A 12,105-nucleotide genomic window follows, 5' to 3' on the forward strand; every position below is an offset into this window, starting at 1 on the left:
TTCCTTCCTTCCTTCCTTCCTTCCTTCCTTCCTTCCTTCCTTCCTTCCTCCCTTTCTCTCTCCTTTTTTTTAACATCTATCTATCTGCCTATCATCTATCTCTATCTTGGTCTGAATGTTTGGTAGAAAATTATATTGGCCCCAAGCTATATTTAATTTAAATTAAATTAGCATTGAAAGCTTAATTGGTCTATACCTGAGCATATATAATATTGTTCTTGAATAGAAGTACACCACAGAATCCAGAGAACTTTGCATTTCAGGATAAGCAAACTCTGCAAGTGATACCATTCAATTATATATATTTTCACAAATCTAAAATCTTCTTGGGACAGGTCCCAAATACATTTTTCCAGTTTTTTTTTTCTGAAAGTAATAATCTCTCCAATTCCATTTTCTATCCTATCCTTACTTTGCACTCTTCAAAACCTGCAAAACAAAACAAAACAAAACAAAACAAAATAGAGGTTTCAAACTAAAGGAAGTAATAGGAAAATGAGAAGTTATTTTCTAAGGTTTTTTTTTCTGCCTATAGACTGAATTGTTCTGTTTTTCTTTTAAGTTAAAACCAGGAGTATATCATATTGAGTAATTTTTAAAATTCAGAAGTCCCTCCCAAGAGTAAAATGTCTATGGCAAAGATGCAAAGAAAAGATCTGGATTATTTTCTCAGACAATAAATCCTTTTGGATAAGATGTGACATATAAAATTATAGTTGTAAACAACCTGTATCAGTCAACTAATTAAATCGTATAGAATTAATTAATTAAATTAAAATTAATTAAATCTTACAGAAGATAAAACTTGGGCCTAGATAAGGGAAATGACTTATCCGGAGTCATACAATAAATAGCAGATCCAGGCTTGAAACTCAAGTCCCATAACCCCAGATCCAGTTTTTTTTTTTGCCATATTCTCTCAACTGGGACAAAGAGAAGAGGAGCTGGTACTGAGGTTCAGGAAGACATGATGTGGTTCGAAAACCAAGGGCTAGGACATTTGAAAGACCTTCTGTTTAGTGTCATTGCTTAACTTTTCATTATGTTATCAATGTCTTAGTTTATTCCCTTTCTCACTCCCTATCCTTCATTTCCCACGGTAACATAATTTGAAATATTTTTTTCTTCACAGAATCACTGCACTGGATAGGACTTCAGGCATCACTCAATCTGTACCTAGTAACTTAATAGCAACCCCAACTTCAAGCTTCCTGACAAGTGTTCATTTAGCTTCTATTTGATCTCCAGCAATGACAAAAGACTCTCCTTTCTGAAGTAGGCTTTTGCAGTTTTATAGCTCTGTTATAAAATGCTTACTTAAAATCATTCCCATCATTCATTTTTATAACCTATACCCACTGTTTCTATTTTGTCTTCTGAATTCAAGCACAAGTCTAATCTAATCTGTCCTCCAACTGATAGCTCTTTAAATATTTTAAGATAGCTTATATATATTCTCCTTTAATTGTCTTTTCTCTAGGCTAAGTACCCTTACTTCTGTCAACAGATCCACATAGAATATCATCTCCACCTCTAGTCATCCTGATCACATTCTTTTGACAGATATTTTAAAAACACGGTTGTCTTACTTGCAGATACATGTGCATGGGAACAATACATTCCACCCCTTCCTATCCTGGCTCCTCATCCATATACAGATTTCATTTCAATTAAGATAAAGCTATTACATACCTGCAAACACCAAAATGGCATTTGGAGATGCCTAATTGCTCTCATTGGGGATTGGCAGGCACTGTTAAGTGCTGACTCATTTCTTGAAGCTTTTCACAACATAATAAACCCATGCAGGGAAACAGAGAGATATAAAAGACAAATTGGTGAATATATCTAAAAGGTCATTTTTCAATTTTAAAAGTTGGTAGAAATCTTGGTTCTTGTCTAAATATACATGGTTTGGATTTGTTAATATCAAATTTGAAATGCATAAACCAGAAATTCTTTTTAGTTACATATCCTTTTAAGGGATTTTCATATTTAACATGATTAAATTTTTTCCAAGATAGGGATTGAGTCCCTTTGTTTCATTAAATGAATTGCTGGCTCCTAGCTAGCTCTGCAATCTTAAATAACATGCAGAGGCAAATAACATAAACAATGAGTTCCTAAGTCCCTAAATAAATGTCATTTGAAATGGGAATACAAAGTGGTATTTATTAAATCAGAACATTGTAGAAAATATACAAAAAACCCTGAGTCATCTGACCATCCCCTGGATAAACTCTCAAGCTTTTTTTTTTTTTGTGAACCGTAACAGTTGTGATTCCCTTGATAAATGTCAACACAACCTCCTTAATCAAGAATCTGATCACCAGGAAAGTGTTCTCTTTGTAACCTCCTAGTGTTCAAATTGCTTTCATTTTTATTCTGCTCACACAAAAAAGTCCTCCTTCCTACCTTTTATGATTGTGGTTCTTCCTCCTAAGCCTACTGACCATGGTCAAGTCAGTATTAAAACTATTTAAGAAATAATAGGCAGCGGTTAATTTACCTGCAATATTCTCCTTTTCCAAAAGGGTCACTTACTTGCACAAAATTCTCTAGAGGCCATTATTACATTTCCATTCATTTTGTCACCATTCAATCCCCTGGAAATGTAGCCATCTCTCTATCACAAACTAATTCAACTTTAATAGTCTACGATTTTCAAATTGAAACCCTGGGTTGGAGAAAGGTGAAGATGGATGAGAAAAATTAGAGCTCCCAAGAGGTCCTAAGCATCCAATAAATTTTAGGAGACATGACTTTTTTTTTTTTGACAGATAAAGGGTTTGCTTGCTCTAAAGTGCATTTCATGTGTTTTTTTTTCTGTAATAGAATAAACAATCTAAGAGTTGTGTTTACTTTGAAGAAATTAACTTTTCACAATATCTCAGCCATATCAAAACACATATTTAGAAAACTTCAATATTACCATTAGTCAAATTAGCTACAAAAGCTGTATTAATGATTTTCTTATAAACTTAGAGGAAATTCTGGTCTTTAGCACCTCCTAGAGGATTGATTTTTATTGCATGATATTTTTCTAGGCAAAAATATTGACACGATGTTTAAGAGAAGAAACAGATGTCTATGGTACCCAAAGAAAGAATAAAATATGCATATCAGCAAGAAAAATATTGACCTTTCCTTTGCACAGAAGAAAAAGTCTCAACGCAAGACAAAAATCAAATGTATTATGTTTACTAAAAATTATTTTGATTAATAAAGTTCCTTCATTATTTAGGGCCTCTAGTTCATTTTTTTTTGGGGGGGGGTTTCATCACCAAGCCATTGTATTACCTTGGACCAGTGATATGACCTGCTTAGGCATCAATTTCCTCGCCAGCAAAATGGAGTGCTAACTGCATAAATCAAAAAGATTTATTTTCTAACATTTGGTGGTTCTGTCTCTGATTATCTCCAAATGCTTAAATATAATTGTGTAGTTTGGTGTCACCTGTAGCAAACAGAAATGACCCTCACCTAATCAATGTTGGCTGAACTTCATCTACAAAATGAGGGTGCTAATATCTGCCCTATCATGCAAAATTATTTTTTATTAATTTATTTTGATTTATCAACAATCACTTTCATAAGCTTTTGAGTTTTAAACTTTTCTCTCCCTCCCTCCCTACATCCTCCCCAAGATGGCATGCAATCTAATATAGGCTATAGGTACACATTCTTATTAAATATATTTTCACATTAGTGATGTTGTAAGTAAGAATTAGACCTAATAGGAGGAACCACCAGAAAGAGGAAACAAAACACAACAGAAGAAAAAAAATAGCAAACAGTATACTTTTATCTGCATTCAAACTCCATAGTTCTTTCTTTGGATGTGGATAGCATTTTCCATGATGAGGCTTTTGGAGATGTCTTACATCCTTGTATTGCTGAGAGGGGTTGAGTCTATCAAAGTCAGTCATCACTCAATGTGGCTGTTACTGTGTATAAAGTTCTCCTGGTTCTGCTCACTTCACTCAGCATCAAACCATACAAGTCTTTCCAGGTTTATCTGAAGTCTGCCTATTTATCATTTCTTATAGCACAATAGCATTCCACTACATTCACATATCACATTCACAATTATGATAACTATCTCTTCACCCTTTCTCTCTTCTGTTTATGCTTTTCTTCTCCTTTCTCCTTTTCCTTCCTCACTAATATTTGGCTTTTGATCACTAGCCTCCCTCAGCCCCACCTTCCTTCTATTATCCCCCTCCCTTTTCTTTCCCCTTTTCCCTCCTACTGCCTATAGGGCTTGTTAGATTTCTATAACTGACTGATTATGTTATTCCCTTCTTAGGCCAAATCTGATGAGAGTAGGGTTCAGACAATGCTCATCTCCCTCTCTTCTTTTCCTCTGCTGTAAATGGTTTTTGTACCTTTTCCTATGATGTAATTTACCCTTGTCTGACTCCTCCTTTCCTTTTCTCTCAGTACATTTTCTTAGTTAGATCAGATTAATTCACTTACTTGGATCCATTTAATCCACTTGATTAGATTTTTTTCATCTTTACATCAAAGTCAGTTTATGCCCACCCTCTATATGTATACTCCTTTAACACGGTGTAATAACAATACAGTTCCCAAGAGTTGATGACAAGTGTCATACTCCCTTGTAGGGAGGTAAAGAGTTTGCCCTTGTTAATAACATGTTGTTGCTTTCTGTCCCGTTTACCTTTTTTTGTCTCTTTTGAGTCTTGTATTTGAAGATCAAATTTTTTGTTGAGCTCTGGTCTTTTTATCAGGAAGGTACAGAAGTCCCCTATTTCACTGAATATCCATCTCCTCCCCTGAAAGATCATCCTCATTTTTGCTGGGTAGTTGATCCTTGGCTGTAATCCAAGCTCCTTTGCCTTATGGAATATCATGTTCCATGCCCTAAGGTCTTTTAATGTAGAAGCTGCAAGATCCTGTGTAATCCTGTCTGTGGTTCCATGATATTTAAATTGTTTTTTTTATGTCTGCTTGCACTATTTTCTCTTTGACCTGGTAATTTTGGAATTTGGCTACTATATTACTTGGTATTTCAATTTGGGATCTCTTTCAGGAGGTGATTGTTGGATTCTTTCTATGGCTATATTACCCTCTGGCTCTAGTACAGCAGGGTACTTTTCCTTGATGATTCTGTCCAGGCTCTTTTTTTCATCATGATTTTCAGGTAGACCAATAATTTTTAAATTTTCTCTCCCGGATCAATTTTCCAGATCAGTTGTTTTACCAGTGAGGTATTTTACATTTTCATCTATTTTTAAAATTTTTTTTTTTCTGTTCGACTGATTCTTGCTCTTTCATAGACTCATTAACTTCTATTTGCTTGATTCTAATTTTTAACAAATTGTTTTCTTCTGTTAGGTTTTGTACCTCCTTCCCCATTTGGCCAGTTGTATTTTTTTGTTTGTTTGTTTTTGGGTTGAACTTCATTTTATTTTATTTTTTTGGGGGGGTCATAAAGATATTCTTTTTTTCCCTCCCTACCCCCAATTTTATTAATTTATTGATTTATCAACAATCACTTCCATATGCTTTTGAGTTGAAAATTTTTCTCCCCCTTCTTCCCACCCACCCTCCCCAAGACAGAGCACAATCTGATATAGATTTTACATTTACATTCCTATTAAACATGTTTTCACATTAGTGAAGTTGAAAGTAAAAATTAAAACCAATAGGAGGAACCATCAGAAAGATGAAACAAAACTCAACTGAAGGTAAAAATAAGTGATAGTGATTCGATTTTCATAGTTCTTTCTTTGGATGTGGACAGCATTTTCTATCCCGAGGCCTCTGAAGATGTCTTAGATCCTTGTAATGGTGAGAAGGGTTCAGTTTAACAATATTAGTCATCACATAATGTGGCTGTTATTGTGTACAAAGTCCTCTTGGTTCTGCTCACTTCACTTAGTATCCGACCATATAGGTCTTTCCAGGTCTTTCTGAAGTCAGCCTGTTCATCATTTCTTATAGCACAATAGTATTCCATTACATTCATATACCACAACTTGCTCAGCCATTCCCCCATTGATGGGCATCCTCTCATTTTCCAATTCTTTGCCACCACAAAAAGAGCTGCTATGAATATTTTTGTCCATGTGGGTCCTTTTCCTATTTGTTTGATCTCTTTGGGATATAGCCCTAGAAGTGCTATTGCTGGATCAAAGGGTATGCACACTTTTGTAGCCCTTTGGGCATAGTTCCAAATTGTTCTCATAAATGGTTGGATCATTTCACAACTCCACCAACAATGTATTAGTGTTCCAATTTTCCCACATCCTCTCCAACATTTATCATTTTCCTGTTTTGTCATGTTGGCCAATCTGATAGGTGTGATGTGGTACCTCAGAGTTGTTTTGATTTGCATTTCTCTAATTAATAATGATTTAGAGCATTTTTTCATATGACTACAGATGGCTTTAATTTCTTCATCTGAGAACTGTCTGTTCATATCCTTTGACCATTTATCAATTGGGGAATGGCTTGTGTTCTTATAAATTTGTCTTAATTCTCTATATATTTTAGAAAATGATGGCCAGTTGTATTTTTTAGGGACTTGTTTTCTTTGGTGTACTTTTTTTTCCAGTTGGCCAATTGTATTTTTTAAGGACTTGTTTTCTATAGTTAATTTTTGTCCTTCCTTTTCCAAGCTATTGACTCTCTTGCATACCTCTCATTTCTTTTCCCATTTTTTCTTCTACTTCTCTCATTTGACTTTTAAAATCCTTCTTGAGCTCTTCTAAGAAGGATTTTTGGGCTTCACACCAGTTCGTGTTCCCTTTTGAGGTTCCAGATATGGGTTTGTTGACAATGTTGTCCTCTTCAGAATTTCTGCCTTGATCTTCACTCTTCCCATAATAAGAATCTATCATACATTTATTTTTGCTCATGGTGTGTGCTTATTTCCTGGCCTTTAAAGAAATTGGGCTCTCCTGCTGGGGAGCAGAGGGCACTGACCCAAGTTTCTTGTGTTGGGAGCCTAGGGCCTGGTTGATGGCTTTGTGTGCTGGGGCCTCCAATGTTGGTAGTTGGAGGCTATAGGATTCTGGCAGCTTACCTGGTGTTGGGCTGGAAACAGCAATACTCTGTGTCTAGGGGTAGGATAGGGTAGAATGGCTCCTGGAGATTTCCTGTTCACCTAGGCCTTTCCTTCCTTTCACTTTCTTCAGGTCCTTTCAGGTGGATGTTGTAGGGTGTTTATCCTCCTGGGCCTCCTTGGAGTGCTATTTTCCTTAGTTTTGCTGAGGCACTGGGACAGCCGGTTGCTGTTGAATGCTGAGGCACCTGATGGTTTTCTGACCTGGTTTACACTGTTTCCCCTGCCCTCCATAAGGCACTTGGGATCCAGGTGTTGGTGGTTGTCTGCTCCACCACCTGGGCTTCAGGATCTCCTCCTGGTATGCTGAAGTGGGGCTTTCCACTAGCTTCCCAGAATGCCTCCTGTTCTGTACTGCTCCCCTTCCTCCAAGGTAAAAGCGGCCTTTCCAGTTAATTCCTCAAGCTACCTGGGCTACTGGACTGCTGTACCCCATCTTTCTTCTGGTTCAGCTGTTCTAGGGTTTTTCCTGAGATGATATTTTCTGGGCTTTCAGGGGCTAATAAGAGAGAATAAGAGAGACTCACCTCTTACTCCACCATCTTGGCTCCTGAAAGTAGAAGTCGGGCCTCTACTTCTTCACACCATGTTTTCTCCCATGTTGTTGGGTTTTGCTCTTTCCATAATTTCCAGGTATCCTTTGTGAAATTGAGTTCTGCTTTAAACGTTAGATAGCATGGTGCAGTGTTTAGGGTGCTATACATTTGGAACCAAAAGATCTGGGTTCAACTCTCTTCAGAATCATTTACTAGGAGTGTGATAGTGGGCAAGTAATAATCTCTCAGAGTCTTTGTTTCCTCCTCTGTAACATGGAGATAAACTTAATGGCAATACTTACTAGTATTTAAAGGTTGTCATAAGGATTGGATGAGTTAATATACCTGTAAAGTGCTTTGTAAGCCTCAAAACACTAACTTTGATTACTAGGGAACCATTCTTTTTGCCCTGTTCTATAAAATTGAGCCCAATCATAGTGTATTATCTCTGTGATATGTTGCTAATTACTAATATTTTATTTAAAGTTTTTGCACTTATTATTCACTGGGGATATTGGCCCATAGTTTTCTCTCTCTGTTTGGATTCTCTCAGCTTTAAATATTAAAATCTTATTTGTAATTTAGAAAAAATTTGGCATGGCCACTCTTTTTCCCATTTTTTTAAATGGGAATTAAATAGGAATGAAATTTTTTTTTCTTTAAATATTTAGCAGAATTTGCTTGTAAATCCATGAAGTCCTAGGCTTTTTTACTTTTGGAATTCATTTTTAGATTATTCAATTTCTTTTTCTTAAATAAGATTATTTAAGTAGTTTTTCATGTTCTGTTAACCTGGGCAATTTATATTTTTGTAAATACTTGTCCATTTCATTGATTTAGTCAGGTTTATTGACATACAGTTGGGTAAATTATCTCCAAATAATTAAAAAAAAATTTTTCCTCCTTAATTGTGAATTCATCTTTTTCTCTTTTGATACAGGTAATTTAAATTTTTTCTTTTTTCTTTTAAATCAGGTTAGCCAATGGTTTATCTATTTTATTCCCACTGCTCAAAAATAGCTCCTCATTTCATTCATTATTTCAATATTTTATGCTTTCAATTTTGCTACTCTCCTCTGATTTTCATTATTTCTATTTTTGATGTTTATTTGAGTTTTAAATTCATTTATTTTCTATTTTTAAGTTGAATTCCTAATCCTTTGATCTGTTCTGTCTCTCCTTTTTTTCGTTGAGAATATTTAAAAGATATAAATACTCCCCCAAGAAAGGCTGTGTCTGGATCCCCAAATTTTGTTCTGTTGTCATACTTTTGTCATTAACTTTGATGGCAGTTTTCATTGTTTCTATGATTTGCTCTTTTTCCTATTCTTTATAATCAATTTATTTAGTTTTTAATTAATTTTAATTTTATTTAAAGTCTATTGAATATGATTTTATTACATCATAGCTGGTAAAATGTGCATTTATTTTTTTTCTGCATCCATCTCTGACATTTTTATACCTTGGTACATGGGAAAAAAATAGCAAAATGGATTAGGAACCAGAATCAAACATTATGTTGTTTATGAGAAACACATGAAACCTAAAGATACACACAGAGTTAAAAGAAGGAGCTATAGGATAATCAATTATTCTTCAGCTGAACAAAAAAAAAGATGGTAAAACTTTCACAATCTTTGATAAAACAACAGCAAAAAGAGATATAATTAAAAGAAATAAACAGATAATGAATTAATATGAAAACTAGATGTACGCATCAAATGGCATAGGATCTACATTCCAAATTTTCTGAACATGCCATGCACACCTGAGAGATAAGTATATTCTTTTTGTTTTCATTCAATATTCTCAATAAGCCTAACATATCTCACTTTTCTAAAATTCTATTGAGGGACTTCATTTCTTTTTTGTTGATTTTGGTTAGGTTTTTCACTGGGGGTAGAGGGCAAACTGAGTTGTCTCTGTCCATTTCTCCTTGCAAGAATTCAGTCTTCTGGTCTGGCTCAGAAACGGGAGGCTGAAGAGGACCTGAAGGTGCCAACTCAGCTTTATAAGCTCCTGGAAAATCTGGCACAACTTCATCTTCACTGCTGCCTGATTCAGGAAATTTAATTCTTTTTTTCTTTTTCTTCAGGTTTTCAGTTTCTTTTGCTTTATCATCTAGAATTCAGCCCACTTTCACTTTTTTTCTCCTTTGGCTGCATTTTAATAGGCTTTACTTTCTTGTAGGGCTTCTTCAGGCCTGTAGTGCATGTGAGCATTGTTTTGGTGTCAGAAACTGGAGGTTGTTCCCATGTTTCTTCTTCCTTTACTGCTAATTTTAAGTAAAAATTGACCTTACGTCTATACATAGCAGCTTCCCCTCCCAAAATTGCTCTTTACATTCCCTTTCCCTGGCGGTTTACTACTTGTTGAACATGTATTTGTTGCCTTTTTTGACTCTGTTTTGTTGCTTGTTGATGTCTGGGGGTTTGGAAGTCATTTTGGAAGCAACCATTCCCATAATTCCTTTGGGATGCTTTGAAAACTGTTTGATAGCAGGTGGACCACGGCCATTGGTGGTAAGCCTATCATTGGGCAAGGCCTCATTTCATGTCTGAGGATCAGCCTTTCCAAATTTCTCTGAAGGGAAAATTTCATCAGGGGTTCTGGGGATAGCAGTAGCATGTCAGATGACACTAAATTTGCTGCAGTTCTGCAGGTTGGTTTTGAGGATGTCATAGTTGGTGTTGAACAGAGGCCCACTGTCCTTGAGTATTGCTTTCTGGACACTGTACACATGAATGCTGGCAGTTATAGCCAGCCTGCACTTCACTGCCTCTAGTTTATTTTTTCTTACTAGGGCAACCTTGCGGCAAGAGTTCTTTTCTGAACAGCACTAAGTAGGTGATATGTAGCTGGGCTCTTGAATTTTCCTTTCTCTTCCTATTTTATTTTATTTTTATTTTTTTGCCTTTTTGGTGAGACTATTGGAGTTAAGTGACTTGCTCAGGGTCACAACAGCTAGTAAATGTCATGTGTCTGAGGCTAGATTTGAACTCAGGTCCTCCTGACTCCAAGGCCAGAGTTCTATCCACTGCGCCACCTAGCTGCCCCTTTCACTTTCTTTTAATGTAATTATATACCATCTATTTGGCCTGGTTAAGATGGCCTCTAGTGTATAGCTGAGTCATTTGTAGGTAATGGTTTTGTTCTAGTCCGTGAACAACTTGTCAATGCTCTCCAGGTAGAGCTCGTCCACCATGGTGTGGGGCTCAGCCATCTCCAACTCCTCCCCTTCACACCACAGCAGCTACCACCACTACCTCTATAGCTCTACACCCTCCAATCCTGCCCCATTTTTCTTTTAATACTCAGTCAATAAGCAATTATTAAATGCCTAGTATATTCCAGGAACTATTCTATGCACTGGAGATACAAAAAAAGGCAAAATATAGTCCCTGCTCTCATGGAGCTCACAATCTAGTGGGGGAGACAACAAACAAATTAGTATATTCAAACTATACATTTAGGATAAATAGGAAATAATTAACACAGGGAAGACACTAAAATTAAGAGAGATTGGGGAAAGGCATCCTGTAGAAGGTGAGATTTTAGCTGGGACTTAAAGGGATAGACAGAAAATTCTCAGTGATAAGAAATAAATAGACTTATTTGTAGAGAAGTGTGGAGTGAAACAAAAGTATTGGGGAAGTAAGAAGACTGGAAAGATGTGTGTGGGGGGAACCTAGGTTATGAAGGGCTTTAAATGCCAGATGATTTTGTATTTGATCCTGAAAATGATAAGAAGTCACTGGAATTTATTATGTATGGAGATGACATGGTTGGGCTCGTTCTTGAGGAAAAGCTCTTTGGAAGCTAAATGGAAGATGAACTTTTAAGACGATCAAACATCATAACAAAATCATTCCCGTACCCCCTGTCTAATTAGATTTCCTTTTTGACCTCCTACCCCTGGTTATGATGGAGTTCTGATCCTTGAGGGAGTGAACATGTCTTTTGCTTCATTGTCTTCCCTGCAGCTGAGCACAGGTGTGCCGTGATGACTTTTGCGATGGGGATTTTCCTTAGCCAGCATTTACTATATGATTAGCTTCCTCCTTTCAGCCCTCACAGACCGTCTTTCCATACTATTATTGTGTGTTTAGGAAAAGCAGTCTTTCTTTGGCTTGCCTAAAGAAGCTATAATTCAGGAGGGTCAATCATCTGTTTTAAAATCAAAGGGAAATAATCACTATATGATTGCTTTCAATCACCTGTGTCACTATCTTCACTGCTTAGATTGTATAATCAATAATAGATTGCATTGGCACCCTATTTTTACGATATCCTGGATGTCTATTCAACACTTCCCTTTAAATCAGCATCAGTAAAGTCTGTTAGCATCCCTACAATTTTTCTTCTTTTATTTTCTCCTCGAAAGCTATGTTTCCAAGTTTTGAGTCCATTATAAGAAGCTTAAATGAGTTACCACATTTCTTTGGTAGTTGAATTTGTGTTGAAAGTATGTATCTT

The 12,105-nt window shown here is 36.1% G+C and overlaps 1 pseudogene; it reads right to left on the reverse strand.

Annotated features, from left to right (window-relative positions):
• Positions 1-408: 408 nt before the first annotated feature.
• On the reverse strand, positions 409-10,834 carry LOC110208778 (DNA polymerase delta subunit 3 pseudogene; annotated as a pseudogene).
• Positions 10,835-12,105: the final 1,271 nt, after the last annotated feature.

The sequence above is a fragment of the Phascolarctos cinereus genome, unplaced genomic scaffold, assembly GCF_003287225.1.
Source record: "Phascolarctos cinereus isolate Bilbo 61053 unplaced genomic scaffold, phaCin_HiC Scaffold_4;HRSCAF=312, whole genome shotgun sequence".
Lineage (NCBI taxonomy): Eukaryota > Metazoa > Chordata > Mammalia > Diprotodontia > Phascolarctidae > Phascolarctos > Phascolarctos cinereus.